The sequence below is a fragment of the Schistocerca piceifrons genome, chromosome 7 (genome assembly GCF_021461385.2).
Source record: "Schistocerca piceifrons isolate TAMUIC-IGC-003096 chromosome 7, iqSchPice1.1, whole genome shotgun sequence".
Classification (NCBI taxonomy): Eukaryota; Metazoa; Arthropoda; class Insecta; order Orthoptera; family Acrididae; genus Schistocerca; species Schistocerca piceifrons.
Genome location: NC_060144.1, coordinates 371891210 through 371907362, shown reverse-complemented (window position 1 = coordinate 371907362; position 16153 = coordinate 371891210). Strand labels below are relative to the sequence as shown.

The 16153-nt window shown below is 43.9% G+C and overlaps 1 non-coding gene across 1 annotated transcript; it reads right to left on the bottom strand.

Annotated features, from left to right (window-relative positions):
- Window positions 1-666: 666 nt before the first annotated feature.
- Trnat-ugu lies at window positions 667-741 on the bottom strand. The gene has a single exon. It is a non-coding gene; the product is annotated as a tRNA-Thr (tRNA).
- Between the last annotated feature and the right edge of the window lie 15412 nt (window positions 742-16153).

Sequence of the window (16153 nt, the reverse complement as noted above, 5' to 3'; positions counted from 1 at the left end):
CACAAGGCCATATCTCAAGTCAGTTCTTTCAATCAGGCTGAAAGCCCAAACAGTCTGACACCCTAAGAGCAAAACAACTTTAATTTAAAATTCTGCCGAAGGCCCATCAAAATAAATTTTTACAAGGCCAAAAGCCTTACCTTAAAACAGTTTTTATTTAGGGCGGAGGCCCAAACAATCTGGCCCTTAAGAGCAAAACAACTTTACTTCAAAGTCGGCTGAAGGCCCATCACTTAAGACTCAACAAACTTAAATTTTAAAAAAAAGCCAAAGGCTTTAATTAAAATAGTTCTTAAATTGGGCTGAAGGTCCAAACAAACTTACGCCTTCAGGGCAAAACAACCTTCATTTAAAAAATCGGCTAGGAGCCATACTGATACTAACAACAAGAACTAATAAGAAAAGGCAGTACACCCAACGCCACTCAGAAGATTCCGAGGGTCAGCCTGGAATTCAAACTCTAACGCTCGCTTAGGTGAGACAGGCAGTCGGCCCAACCATTCTCGACCTGACGACAACGCAACCGACAGACAGTCAATGGACCCACCCGACCAGCACACAACAGGGAGTTCAATGGAACAACGTAGAAAGTTACAATGAAATGAACACCCTTAGCTGCTAACAGGCGTTGACATACATACGTCAACGGGGACAGATGAAAATGTGTGCCTCGACCGGGACTCGAACCCGGGATCTCCTGCTTACATGGCAGACGCTCTATCCATTTGAGCCACCGAGGGCACAGAGCATAGCACGACTGCAGGGATTTATTTCTGGTACGCCTCCTGCGAAACTCACATTCTCAACGTATTGTCCCGCACTACATTCGTAGTGCCCCCAACCATTATACTCATTACTCACGGCGCGTTGCCGATTCCCATAAGAGTTCAGGCATTGTTTGTGCATTCGCACAGAAGAAGAAGATGGTCAAGTGGCCGGTAAATCTTAACTATATATATACTAAGATGGTATCTGTTCTTTCGGAGCTACCAATACGGACAACGCAGTGGTTGACGTCCTTCATTTAACGACCGAGAGCAACACAGCGGGAAATATCCACAGAAATCAATGTGGGACATACGACGAACGTATCAGTGAGGGCAGTGAGGAGATATTTGGGATTAATGTGCTATGAAGATAAACACTCGATGCGGGTGTCTTCGTTGACAACACATCTTCGCCTGCAGCGCCTTTGCCTGGCTCATGAGCACGTCGGTTGGACCCTAGATGACTGCAAGACCGTGGCCTGGTCAAATGAGTTCTTATCCCAGTTGGTAAGAGGTGATTGTAGGGTTCGACTGTGGTGCAGACCCCACGAAACTATGGACCCAAATTGTCAATAAGCGGTTGTGCGAGCTAGTAGTGGCTCCATAATTGTGTGGACTGTATGTTCTTAGAATGGACTAGGTTCATTGGTCAAGCTGAACCGGTCATTGAACATTTGCAGCCATTGATGCACTTCATGTTCCGAAGCAACGATGGAATTTTTATAGACCATAATGCGCCATCTCACGGCACCACAGTTGTTCGCAGTTGGTTTGTAGAACATTCTGGACAATTAGAGGGAACAATTTTGCCACCCAGATCGCCTAATATGAATCGCATCGAACAATTGTGGTACCTAGTCGAGAGGTCAGTTCGTACACAAAAAGCTGCACCGACAACACTTTCACAGTTGTGTATGGCTAGTATAGGAGCTAGGCTGGTATCACCCCAAAGTACCGTTATCCAATATGGCGCCGATGACGTCATCCAAAATGGCTGCTGTGACATCCAACAAGATGGCGGATTTGGGAGGAAAGTTTGAATTTTGGCTGGAAAGTACCATGCCCCCCTCGCCCAGAAAAATGGCGCCAAGTGAAAATTCCAACATGATAATGCATCACACCCCAGTTATCTCTACTAAGCAAAGAAAATGGCGGGAAAAAGGACTTATCTTTAGTAAACTTATTTCAAGCAGGTGTGTTCTCCACTGGGTATGCACTCCAGTTGTTCATATTGGTTCATATTGGTGCCACCAGAGGGCGCTCTCCTGACGTCAGCTGATGACGCAAGTAGCGTCATTCAAGATAGCTGCACCCGGTGTATCCATCACGAGCTCCAGAACCCAACAGTCTTAGTTCATATTGGTGCCACTTGAGGGCGCCACCACGAAATCAGGTTATGACAGTTCTACCGATAGAAAACCTGTCTGTGATCAGAGGACTTCCATCTCTTGTGTGATGAAACTTGACACCTTCCTCTAACGAACTTTGAATTATGTGATTCCCCCATGTCGCATCTTGGGTGTAAAATCGAGACTTCAGCATAACAACTAAGTTAGCGGTAGGATCTTGTGAGGTGCTGCAATCCCCGTGTACACATCTGCCCGGCAGATGCGCTGTTTACAGATTTAGTGAAGGATTCCTTTGTAATTTTCACATGTTGGACGCCGCCGTTATGCGTTTTCTGTTTCCTTGTAGGATGTATCCCCCACTACTAACTATTATTTTATATAGGCCTGATGCGAGCATCGTATAATTTCTGAACCGTGATTGGATGTGAACAGTGTACGTTATACAACTCTGCAGAGCTATATTGTGCTCGTATCATGCAATGAAAATGGTTTACGATTCGATGAGATAGTTCAGCGCAGAAAAACTGTGAAGAGGGATGTATTTCATGGGCCTGAAAAATATTTCTCACAATGCAATATTAACGGCGCTACATTCGATACGTCTGATAGGTTGGAAACGCAGGCGATCTAACATTATAGCCCGTTTTTAAGTGCAGAAACGTTGTAGCCTTAGGAGTACCTGTATTTATGTTCTCTCTCTTACCAATACCTTCTAGGTACCGATCTTAGACTCTGTAACAATCCTTTAGAGTTGATAGCTTGGTTGAATTAGGTAAAAATGCCTCGAACTCCATCTGTCTGGAGCTCGATCGTGTATAAAAATAATTTAACTTCTTCTTAACTGTCTGCTATTATACGACGGCACTCTGAAATCTGTTACTATACATCGATAAGGAGTCGTAAGATCCTCGACATGGTCTCATCTCGAGAATGTCGTGCACTTGTACGCGTTATGACTCGGAAAGCTCCATTCATTCACGAGACGTGGAGTGTAGCGGTCTTCTTCTGGTGGGTTGCAGATTAATTCGCTAACTATACTGCAGGGATAGTTGGTAAATGACATTGTGATGAGGGTCTTTCAATCTCTAATTTTACCCTAAGACAGTGAGATGCTCTGTGACCTCCATACGCAGATAGATTGTAAATTAAAGACTATTCTCGAGGTGTTAGAAATATGTGGAGAGCTGTCTGGTATATTTTGATGATTTATGTGTTCGAGAATTAAGAGTGAATGGATGTACTACTCAGTCATCTATCCATGTTCGCGATGATACGTGTAATATGGAGAGGGCATGGTTTAGCTATGATACTGAAACTGGGGAAGCATGCTGTCACATCATTGGCCGGTATTGAAATTAGTGTAAAATTATTCGCGCTATCAAGTTTCATGTTCATTATTAGAGTATATGGATGGTGTCTTTTCCATCCCATCCCTGCATTGGTTAGCAGATAATGATTGACTGATATAGCTTGTTTCAGTTGGGGAAAAAGTTTTAGTGGAGGGACACCAACTTCTGGGGGTTGCTAGCACCGAAACGGTGGTTGCTTACATGAGTGCAATATGAGGAATGAGTCGAAAGGGGACGCATAGTCGTCAGCTGTTCTGTCAGTGTGAGAGACGACTCTAAATTTATAGGTCGTCATTCGCTTTCGGACATCAGTTTGGAGACCTATGCCAAGGCCTTGAAAGTCTTCTAGTTTCGTTATGTTGTAAGTGGATTTTTTTTTAAAAATAAGCAGATGTGTGTAGTTGTAGTAACAAAATGATTTACACCGTGCGATGTCTATTTTTCTCTGAGAGGTCTTGTATCAGGGCGTCTTAATATTAGTTTAGAAGATGAGACAGGCATTGAGGTCGTGGCAGAAAAACGAAATGTTTGGCGTTGTACAAAAGCGTGTTAGAAAACAGTGTTTGAGACAACTAAACAGGACCGGAGGGATCGTGTCATGTGATAATTCCCCTAGAGTATAGGTGAGCAAACTTTAAAGTGGCCTTGGTGGTGTCTGTAAATTTAATAGAATCGTGTCATACATACAGCATCAGCAGTATTAGTAGTTTGAGGTGAGAGCCGGTGAGGAAGGGGCTATACAGCCAGGAATGCTTGGATGGCTGCATGCTGCGCTATTGTGGAAAGTATTATGAAATTTGTTTCCCCGCGCTGGAGGCCGAGCGCAGCTATGCGTCATTGCTCCTTCATCGCTGCCTTGGTGACTTCTAATTTCGTATGAGCTTTTATAATTCGTAATTTTTACCTGTTGGGCTGATTGATTTGAATGGACGTGGATCTGTAGTACTTGCATCTGGTTTGGGCACGTACCACATTGCGTGCATTTCCACCGAATGGTCAAAACACTGTCCTGTTGCAGTAATTAAGGTCGTTCTGTTTCTGCAGAATGTTGTTGAAGGTGGTGGATATGTCTTTCCCCGACTTTTGCTCAATTCAGACTTAAATTGGACCGATCACATACGCGAAGCTGTAGAAATAGAATCAGTTGCATGATGTGTAGGGGGTGACTAAAACCACGTTGGAATTTTACTGTAGAGGCTAGGTTCGGGAAAGGTGACTCGTTTCGAGATATGAGAGTGCGATAAATATGATTGAGTGGTGGTTGTAATCCGATGCGGGTATGTGTTTGAATGGAGAGAAGTGATTCCAAATGATTCACATCATTTCGAACATACAGCGTAACACTAGAGATCTGATAACCTAGTGGACATTTTTCTTCTGATAATACGTATCCCTATGATCACCATCACGGTACTTGTCCAGAAGAAAAAACCTCATTCAGAAGTAATGTCGTACCTCAATTCGTAATGCCGGTATAGGTTTTAACATTGATACTTGTGTGTAACTGTAGAACCAAAACTGATTGTGACAGTAACATGCGCTAGTTGCTGGTACCTGTTTTTTCTTTAACATCTCGCCGATTACATGTCTCTTTCTAGGACACAGTGGTAAGATTCAAAAGACGAACTCAAGAGAGATGCATGCCGATCGCTGATTTTCGATCAGTATTATTTGGTATGGTAGGCAATCAGTTATTGACTAAGTAATATACTTAGCGGGTGCGTGATATGTTCGCATTTGAACATCAGTTTTATAAAGTATGTGTCTTTGTGGAAAGGAGATGACTATGCCCTGTTATAGGGAAGGTAAGGATGAATTTCACTCGGAGTACTGTGATAGCAATGTGGGGGAGGGGGGGAGTATGTCCAGTTGTAGGGAGGGTACAGCTATTGCCAGAGCCACTGCCGACAACAGGGTGTGTTTACGATACTTCACTCATTCTCTAATGCTGTTCAATTGAGAGCACGATCGTAACATTTAATTGTAAGTATAATGATAAATATATATGCGAGTGGTTTTCCGGAATGATTCCGTGTATGCAAAGTCCGTGGTGGTAATGATTCACGTTTCCTGTTGACAGCAGCATCGGTGCAGATGCAAAGGTCTGTTGGATTGTACAAATATATATGAGTTAATTTTCCCCTGTCTAGACGGCCAGATAGTGAACTAATACTTAGTATGTGTTGGGCGGCTTTCGTGATCAAGTGGAACTTTGAGAAGATGGTATGATTGAGATGGATTGTTATTCCATCAGTATTATTTGGTATGGTAGGCAATCAGTTATTGACTAAGTAATATACTTAGTGGGTGCGTGACATGTTCGCATTTGAGCATCAGTTTTATAAAGTATGTGTCTTTGTGGAAAGGAGATGACTATGCCCTGTTATAGGGAAGGTAAGGATGGATTTCACTTGGAGTACTGTTTGTGCACATTTTGGGGTGTTTATTTAGTGGATAGAAGATCGAATATGGTGTGCGGAAGATACGTTTGCCTGTTCTCTAGGCATGGGAAAGACCTTAGTTGGCTTGTAAATTACATGGATGATATGGAGTATGTTAGATCAGCGAGATCGGTATTCGCGGCAGGAAATATGATTTTTCATGTGTTTGTTTCTAGTTACTCAGTGGTCTAGAGGACGCTCCGCGTAGCTAAAGTTTTGTGACTGTAGAGAAATGATTTCGAGTCTATATGTCGGGAAATATGTTGTGTTAGCGATCGGGAGGCTACTGCTGTGTACTTGATATCGAGAAGTCTAGTCTGGTATGTATTTGATGATGTGTGGATAATTTTTCGAGTTTTAGTTGTCGGTGTGAAATGGTGATCAGTGTAAAGTAGTTTATTACCGCTGAATGTCGCGTCTGTAGAAAGAAAGAAAAGGCTGACGGTGCTTCCCTAGGAGTGGGGGGAGAGGGCGGGAGAAATCATGATTTATAGACAGTGTGAGTGTAGGCATACGATAAGTTTTCCGGGTGCTGTACAGATATGAAAGATGACTGCAGTGTTTGTTTAAAATGTGTGTATATTGTATTGTAAAGTTACTGTGGCTTACATTGTATAAACTGTGCATACATTGCATTGTAAAGATAGTTTGGTTTATGTCATGGTATGACTAGAGAGGATGACTGTGTGTCCTATTGTGAGGGACGTATAGATTGAGCAGATTGATAACGACGAGGGTATGAGATAGAGTTTTTAAGTGGATAATTATATGCGCTATAGATACTGAAGCACAGTCGTCAAGAGGAGGGATTACCTGTACATTGATTGGTGTCAGAGTGTAGCAGCTGTCGTAATATTTAATTGTAGTTACAATGGTAAATATGTTCCTGGCTTACAATATTCTTGTGAGTCTAGTATCTATTTGATAATGTGGAGAGAATTTTGCGGGTTTAACTGTCAATGCAATTTAGCGATCTGTGTAAAATAACTGCTTGAACAAGTGGTACTGTTGGATTCATTAACATGGTTTGTGGTGGGACATGGGAGTCTCTACATACCCGTGCGAACATTTGCATACGTTGAGAGCAGGATGGTTATCACGTGACGGGGTGGGTATCATGCTAGGTCCGCGAGGAAGACTGCATTGGACGTTATTGTACGTTATTTTCGTAACGAGGTTCTGTTAGGGCATGAATTTCCGTGCATAAAAGCTGAGAAAAAACGAAAACTAGTACAAAACCGCACGTTAAGTATTTCTGGGGGGCTAAGGAATTTACTAGAGTTAGACTTGGTTATTATTTTAGATAGCAATGTGACTTGAGTATAAGATTGATAACATTTCTAGATGCGTTTGTGATGGTATGCAGCTACGCGAAGTGAAGCGTCAGTCAAACGTGACGTATGGTCCGTTAGAATCGCTAAGGAGAAAGTAGGTTCTGCTATTGTGGAACGGAATTCTGCAGCGTCTTTTCCGGACCGTAGTTAGAGTGATGGTAGCGTGAACGCTTCATGCGCGCGGCCCTGCTTGTAGACCGCGCTCTGTAAATACGAGGTGCGACAATAAAGAAATGAGACTCATTTTCTTTGCAAGATGTGGCAACACTACAGGCTTGCGTAGGCACAATATCTTTGACTTTGGTCTATAAGCTGCTTCTAGTCCAAGCAGCACATTGATGCAACTGCTCAGTCGGGAGTTGTGCTGTAATAAGTTAAGACGTGTTTGTGTCTCTCCTCACGGAAATGGAACAGCATAATATCGCGCAAAGGTATGACACTCCTTTTTGCTTTCAATTGGGTGAAAACGAGACGAAAACTTACAGTAAGCTTCAGATGGCTTTTGGAGATGAGGTTATCTCAAGAGCTCAAGCTTTTCGATGGCGTAAAATGTTTAGTGAAGGCAGAACGAATGTTGAAGATGAAGATAGCAGTGGACGAGCATCAACTTCACGGAGAGATGTCAACTTGTCCAGGGTGCGTGAGCTCGTACGATCTGATCGAAGATTATCCGTGAAAATGATTGCAGAAGAACTGAACATCAATCGATGTCTGTACAAATATTTCTGATAGTTGGATTCTGCATCACGATAATGCGCCATCCCATACCGCTCTGTCAGTACAGCAATTTTTAACCTCAGTACTACCACAGCCACCTTATTCACCAGATATCATTCCATGCGACTTTTTTCTATTTCCAAGATTCAAAACGGCGGTCAAGGGATACAATTTTCAAACATCACAAGATGTCCAAAAAGCTGTGACGAGGACCTTCGAGGATATTACAGAAGATGAGTACCAGAAATGTTACCATCAATGGCAGAAGCGCTGGAAAAAGTGTGTGCAATCTGAATGGAACTACTTTGAATTAAACAACACTAAACCTGACTAAAACGTTAAGCAACGTTTTCTTCACATCAGTCTCATTACTTTAGTGTCTCACCTCGTAAGCCCGTCATCAATGGCGTCTACATACAACTTACGCCTGTGTTCGGCTATAGCTCGCGGTTGCGCTCCCGCCCGATCACGTCAGCACGTGTGTCTAGGTGAACACGTATTTGGATAGGAATTTCTCAGAAATGAAGTATGAATGAGATGTGGCCGCTTGCGGGACCCTGGCGTGGGGCCTGTGAGTGGTGTCACAGCTGACGGACGCACCACATCGTTGGTTCTGTGGACAGGATGTGGCGGAGGGTGCTTGCGCGCGTTGATTGAATTATTTTGCGAGCAGGTTGTAGGCTGTGCTATGAGTTATTTGGACAGTTTACGAGTACTACGCATGTCTAGACATAACTGTGCTGAATGATTTAGGAGGAGTCTGAACCTCTGTAATTAAATTATTTGCGTAAATTATGAGTTGTTTGCGTGTCTGCAGACTGTGTGTTGTGAGCGCAAACATAAGATGATGAGTGTTTGCCTCAGTGTGATAAATATATTCGATCTCTAAATAAAATGTTCGAAAGTAAATAGAGTGCATTCTTTCCTTGCTCTCTCCAGCAGCCTAGCGCAGCCTGAGTAATTTTAACATAATTCTCGCCCCTACAGACCACCATCTGGGATTAGGTCATAGGAGGGATGACAGTACGATCTGATGGCAGTAATGTGTACTATGTCAGTTGGACAGTAAACCTCGTGGGGGAGAAACAGTCAGCAAAATAAAGACTTGTGTTCAGATCTGTTTTCCAATCATTTCGCCCCACCATCTTGGATGACATCATGTGCTGTGCACATTACTACACGTGAGTACAGGTTAGTGCATGTTAACCCGCCAACATGGGTCGGCAATGGGGCGTGGTGCTGGGTTGAGGATCGTGGTGGAGAATTTAACTATTTGATTCCAATTCCAGGTGGGTGTGGCATTGGTGAAAATTGATTCCAAGTCCTGGGTTCTATGAAGTCGAACCATGCGACTAATGCAGTAGTCAATAGGAGTGCAGTATTCTAGAGGTGGGGTGATGCTAGGTCATGAATGAACATGGTGCTGATAGTGGGAAAATGTGGAAATTCTCATTTGATCATTGAATATAGAACTTGTAAATTGACTTACTGAATATGATTAAAATTGAAATGTACTTAGGTAATTGATAGGTTAGATGCGTGATGTGGGTGTGAGTTTAGTTATCATATTTACAGAAGACTGTGTGAGGCGCGTGTATTGAGGTGGCGGCTGAGGGTGTTTGACGTAAGTGGTCGGACGCCCAAGGGCCGGTGGCATGGCACAAGAGAAAGCAGAGGATCTTATGTAATAAACCGACTTCACGATAGTATCCTCTGGTAGCCACGGTATGAACTAAGCCAGTTGGTTTCTGCAGCTCACAGTGAACACACTGTATACGGCCATCTAGAATACCAGTACTTGCGTTATCACCCGACGTCGCGGTGGCGTCCTCTGGTGGCACCAATATGGACATATGGACTAAGCCAGTTGGACTCTGGAGCTCGTAGTGGATACATTGGGTGCAGCCATCTTGAATGACGCTACTTGCGTCATCAGCTGACGTCAGGAGAGCGCCCTTTAGTGGCACCAATGTGAACTAACCCAGTTGGACTCCAGACACAGTGAAGAACATGTCTGCTTAAAATTGGTCAAATAATAAAGATAAGTCATTTTTCCCGCCATTTTCTTTGCTTAGTAGAGATAACTGGGGTGTGATGCATTATCATGGTGGAATTTGAGCTTCGCTCCTTTTTTCTGGGCGTGGGGGCCTGGCACTTTCCCGCCACAATGCAAACTTCCCGCCAAAATGCGCCATCTTGATGGACGTCACAGCAGCCATCTTGGATGACGTCATCTCCCCCATCTTGGATAACGGTACTTTGGAGTGGTACCAGCCTATCCCCAATACTATGGCTGTAGAGGCAGCATGGCTCAATATTTCTACAGGAGTCTTCCAACGACTTGTTGAGTCCATGCCACGTTAAGCTGCTGCACTTTGACACGTTATTAGGAGGTATTTCATGAATTTTGTCACCTCAGTGTAGATGGTCGTCAGTTCATATCCAAAAAGTTTAACTACTTGCGACTCCAAATGTTGAGACAACAGTTTCAAGGAGTCTTGCAGAGGTACTTTCATGAATAACGATGTAACGCTGTAACTTACAAGCAGGTCATCTTTTCGTAGTTGCATCTTGACTCTTTTATACCCCAGGTATTGTACATTTTTAAGAGCCGCGTCGCCGTGCTATACACATGGAGATCCTGGGTATATAGATCTTAGGATGGTCATTGTTTACTGAGATAGTCTGATAATATATTTTGTGGCTACACTGTAAATGAAAACTTCCTTATGCTACCTGTACTGCAATTAGCATAACGTCTACTACGTCGCAGCATATAAAGCTCTGTTTCATTTTCGAAAATTGTATACAGTATTGTAGTTTCTGATGTCTCCTCGGTGTAAATTGTGTATATGCAGCCGATTTGACAACATCATTTTTCGCGCAAAATGAAATCCTCGAAATCCTTTTCAAATTGAGAAACACAAACAAACAGTATCAACAACGTATTTTTCCTCTACTCCCAGGCTCTATTTGACATTTTTGTGAAGTTACAACAATACACATGCCGCTTCATTATAACTCGTTGAATAAGGAACATCTGTTTCCGAACCAATTAGAACGAAACTTTACATCGGTGCAGTTAGCTTTTATTACAAAGGACCAACCATGGGAGGCTCCACTACACGGGAAACTTAGAAAGAATGAACGAGAATTTGTATCCCATGCCTCCCACATGTGAACGCATACCGTAATCACAGTTCCAGCTCTATTGGTGTCTTCATGTGATTGTGCCTAAGGCGTATAATTACTTCCTAATTTCGTTGCAGTTGCGTTCGCTAATAAAATTTCGTGTCACGCTCGGAAATGGGTAAACCACAGTAAAAGTGTTTTTTAATGCTGCAGTATAATTGCTTTAAGTACCATACAGAAGGCCACAAAGATAACATGACGCAAACATCGCCAATGTACTATCTGACATTTCCGATCAGTTAATGTCAGAGAGCGAGACATAGAAATAATTACACAAGCCATCTTTATCTCACTTTCACATTAAATAAGGATGACTTTGCATTGCAGGCATTTGTTATTTAAAATGGTTCAGTACTGCATGGGAAATACATCTCTTTGCAAGCGAACTGCGTATTAGAATCTAGCTAATCAAAGGAATTACTGCAGTCGTTCAGGTTTGTTTTTCTTTAATTGATAGCTTCATCGTTTCTTTGTGTCCGTCTTTCTGAAGTTGATTTAACACAAATTTCTTTATTTGTCCATTTCTTTGACCCCTGATTTGTAACTTTATCTGTTTGGTTGTGTTTCAAGATCTGGTAACCAGATATTTCAAATGTTTTGCATATTATATGTTCGTGAGACGGCTTCAGTGCCTGGTGGGGCAGATTTGACATGGTATGTTCCACAGTGGGATGTGGTCAGATGTCGGCGACCCAACTCTATAAACAATTTCGGTTGTAACTTTAGCCTTTATTGTCCCGTCTTCAGGCAATTACGTAATAAAAACATATGACATATAACACTTTTAACACGAAAATCAGAGTTACTAACAGTACTACATCTCAGTGTCATATACATTACACAATGGATTTTTTACAGAAACTACAATGTACTGTTTTTATAAATTTAACTGCGCTGGACACGAATATCATTATTAAAATTGTCTCCTATCTTAGGGTTACAAGTACACTGTAAATTTACGTTCCACGTATATTGCTACCATAATCAGTAAGATTTATATATTAATTCAACTTATCTAATTTATTCATCCCATTTCTTTTGGGTGGTGTCTGGAGCATCTTCCTGTAGCATCCAGCTGAAACCAGCCAACATAGCAGTAGTCCCTGTCCTATGTACTTCTAGTCCATGTGAGGAAAGTCCTGATGGAAACGCTCTCTGTGCTCATGACTGAGTACATCAAGATTCTCTGGGAATACGTCAAGGTGGGAAAAGTGCATCTTCATGGTCGCATTGCAGTCAGTAACTATATAAGAGCGAAGGTTCCTGTAATCATCTGCTTTCCTGTTTCCCAAAAACAACACTACCACATTACTAAAACAGTGTCATGCATGTAGTTGACCTGGATTTACTGTGAGTAGTGGGATAAAGAGAGATCTGGCGTATTCTGTTTGTGTGAGTTGCATACGTTCAGGGATGAACATACACAAAGGGCCACGTTACACCCCTCCAACACCATTTAATATTATGATAATTGATTTATGACTCGCTGTGAGTTGATTTATGACCCCTGGGGATAATCTGTCCTGATAAACCTCTTCCCTTCCCCCTTCCCACCTCCTCCCAAATTTCTCTGGTAAAAGTGACACTTCTTGAGTTCTAAGCCACTTGTTCACCTCCTGGTGAGTCCCCCAGCCTGCCTCCCTCCCTCACTTCTCCTTCCCCTCCCCATTTGCAAACTGAGAGAAGAAGAAGAATCGGTCCATGTTAAGCTGCTGGAGAGCAAGAACCTTACAATACAAAATTCAAATTAATCCAAACTGACATAATAATATATTGTTCAATTCAATATGTATAGTCTTTATTTAATCAGTTTACAGATGACATGGCTCCTTCTTTCCCCTCCCCACTTGTAAAGTGGAAGGAAAAAGACTGGAGAGGAAAGTGCTGTCTTTAGTTTTAGTGAGAAATGTGTTCAATTGATGTGAGGTTGGATTTTGACAGAGTGGAGTGATGAGTGGCGATAAAGGGCCATTTGTGATTATGGGGCTGAAAATCTCCTGTTCTCACACTGTTCATTTGTAGAGAGAGAGAGGATTTGGGGGGACCATGAGTGGGAGGGAGACAATGAGACTGCTGACTGCAACACAGTGTATACGTCGTGCCCTCTCGATTGAATACCAGTTTGCTGCACCATATGCTGCGGCTGCAGTGGAGCACCGCAAAGATTACTGTACAGGTACTGCAGATAGCCCTTGATAAAGATTACTCTCGATGCTGCGTGATACACATCCTTAGCCCCCTCTGAGTGGCACCTTCCAATGAGCGATATGCGTAATTTTTGCCCACAGACCTAGAAACTCCACAATCGGCAAACCATTCACCTCGTCTTTCATTACGCTGATTACATACTTGTCCTGTGGAACAATACCGTAAGGATTATCACCACTGTATGAATATTTGTTGAATTTTTCACCATGGCATCTCATTTCTTCATCTGGATCACAGTTCTTCACCCAAGATATGAAGCTATCTGCATCCATATAAAGTAATTTACACTCCTGGAAATTTTAAATAAGAACACCGTGAATTCATTGTCCCAGGAAGGGGAAACTTTATTGACACATTCCTGGGGTCAGATACATCACATGATCACACTGACAGAACCACAGGCACATAGACACAGGCAACAGAGCATGCACAATGTCGGCACTAGTACAGTGTATATCCACCTTTCGCAGCCATGCAGGCTGCTATTCTCCCATGGATACGATCGTAGAGATGCTGGATGTAGTCCTGTGGAACGGCTTGCCATGCCATTTCCACCTGGCGCCTCAGTTGGACGAGCGTTCGTGCTGGACGTGCAGACCGCGTGAGACGACGCTTCATCATGCTCAATGGGGGACAGATCCGGAGATCTTGCTGGCCAGGGTAGTTGACTTACACCTTCTAGAGCACGTTGGGTGGCACGGGATACATGCGGACGTGCATTGTCCTGTTGGAACAGCAAGTTCCCTTGCCGGTCTAGGAATGGTAGAACGATGGGTTCGATGACGGTTTGGATGTACCGTGCACTATTCAGTGTCCCCTCGACGATCACCAGTAGTGTACGGCCAGTGTAGGAGATCGCTCCCCACACCATGATGCCGGGTGTTGGCCCTGTGTGCCTCGGTCGTATGCAGTCCTGATTGTGGCGCTCACCTGCACGGCGCCAAACACGCATATGACCATCATTTGCACCAAGGCAGAAGCGACTCTCATCGCTGAAGACGACACGTCTCCATTCGTCCCTCCATTCACGCCTGTCGCGACACCACTGGAGGCGGGCTGCATGATGTTGGGGCGTGAGCGGAAGACGGCCTAACGGTGTGCGGGACCGTAGCCCAGCTTCATGGAGACGGTTGCGAATGGTCCTCGCCGATACCCCAGGAGCAACAGAGTCCCTAATTTGCTGGGAAGTGGCGCTGCGGTCCCCTACGGCACTGCGTAGGATCCTACGGTCTTGGCGTGCATCCGTGCGTCGCTGCGGTCCGGTCCCAGGTCGACGGGCACGTGCACCTTCCGCCGATCACTGGCGACAACATCGATGTACTGTGGAGACCTCACGCCCCACGTGTTGAGCAATTCGGCGGTACGTCCACCCGGCCTCCCGCATGCCCACTATACGCCCTCGCTCAAAGTCCGTCAACTGTACATACGGTTCACGTCCACGCTGTCGCGGCATGCTACCAGTGTTAAAGACTGCGATGGAGCTCCGTATGCCACGGCAAACTGGCTGACACTGGCGGCGGCGGTGCACAAATGCTGCGCAGCTAGCGCCATTCGACGGCCAACACCGCGGTTCCTGGTGTGTCCGCTGTGCCGTGCGTGTGATCATTGCTTGTACAGCCCTCTCGCAGTGTCCGGAGCAAGTATGGTGGATCTGACACACCGGTGTCAATGTGTTCTTTTTTCCATTTCCAGGAGTGTAGAATCAGCGAAATGACGTTTTGCGATCTCATAATGAAAGGAGTATGTGCGGAATTTGAACAGGTCTGTTATCACTGACTACTGTGTTATCACTGAACACTGTGATCCATTTAAGATTTTGTTTGAGGATGCAGTTTCTTATCTCCCAACAGCCATTTCATCGGTTCTAATCAAAATTTCGCGATATTCCCCCAATTTCTCCATTGTTCTGTCGAGAATTGAGTTATTCATTAGTTTAAAAAAATCTTTCTCAAAGTCACACACCGTGGAAGCCTTCAGTCTCGTATTCAAATCAATATACTCCTCCAACCGGGGGATTACTTGAAAGAGATAGCCTGGGTGATTCTAATCAGCCTCACACCAAACTGAGACACTGTTAGTGATTACAATAGTGAATAATCTATCTCCGCTTATTCCCCAGTGTTGTCATCAGTTTTGGGGTGAAGCCTCCTCGTGGAACTAGTTGTTCCAGACACACTGGAAACTCGACGTCCGCATCATGCAGACTAATAGGGTATGTGAATTCTGCCTCCACTACATGTTCTACATCGGAATCAGACTCGATACCCTCGATTTTTCCGCCTAATCACTTGCATTCTTCTTTGGACATCCATCAAACTCGCCAGTTGGCAGTGATTGTTGCATGGTATGCCCATAAGGGTTTCTGACATCCAAGTACATGATGTAACTCGAATCAAGGGATGTGTTGAACCTCTCGCACATATGTGCCTATGGGCACATTGACAACGTCCACCACAGATCACTCACTCAAAGAAAAGCATATCTGCATCGGTCAATAGTCCCACGCTGAGCTTAGTTTTCTTAGGCATATCACTTCAAGACAACCCATGTGCTGTGTAACGAAAGGTGGGTGGTCATGCATAGACTCCAGAATTTCTCGAAAACAACTGTGAGCAAGTGCACGTCTGCGTCCACGTAAAACTGTACACATTCTCCTACAGTGGAGATATTGAATTCTCGCCAGACATTCACAACAAGCTCATATTCTGCATCCGATATGGTATCATCTATAAGGTTGCTGGAGAATGCAGTTACGTTTGGTAGCCCGGTTCCGTTGAGTTTTGCTATATTACCCAG